Source organism: Trachymyrmex septentrionalis, unplaced genomic scaffold (assembly GCF_001594115.1).
Source record: "Trachymyrmex septentrionalis isolate Tsep2-gDNA-1 unplaced genomic scaffold, Tsep1.0 scaffold79, whole genome shotgun sequence".
Taxonomy (NCBI): Eukaryota; Metazoa; Arthropoda; class Insecta; order Hymenoptera; family Formicidae; genus Trachymyrmex; species Trachymyrmex septentrionalis.
This window is the reverse complement of record NW_017305977.1, coordinates 525619-525926: the sequence shown is the minus strand read 5'-3', so window position 1 is coordinate 525926 and position 308 is coordinate 525619. Positions and strand designations below refer to the sequence as shown.

The 308-nt window shown below is 24.7% G+C and overlaps 1 protein-coding gene across 1 annotated transcript in view; it reads left to right on the top strand.

The window, feature by feature from the left end:
* Positions 1-308, top strand: part of LOC108754274 (odorant receptor Or1-like) — a 9977-nt gene that overhangs the window by 7769 nt on the left and 1900 nt on the right. The window lies entirely within an intron of this gene.

Genomic DNA, 308 nt, shown 5'->3' with positions numbered 1-308 from the left:
TATGTATACACATATATATTTATAAATATATATAGGATATCTCACAATTTTCGGCAAAGTGCTCTTGTACAGATAGAGCGGATTAAACGGACAATAAGGGCAATTACGATAACTATGGCCCCTCAAAATAAAAATTATTTTTGAAAGCATTTTTAGTAAAGAATACAGGAAGAATAATAAAAAAATTATATAATCAATATTTAATTTGATAATTCAATTTTATGATCAACTTGATAATAACTTTAATAAACAATGATTATCGATTAAAATCTGGATGTTATTCAGGACATCTTGACAAGATATGTTAA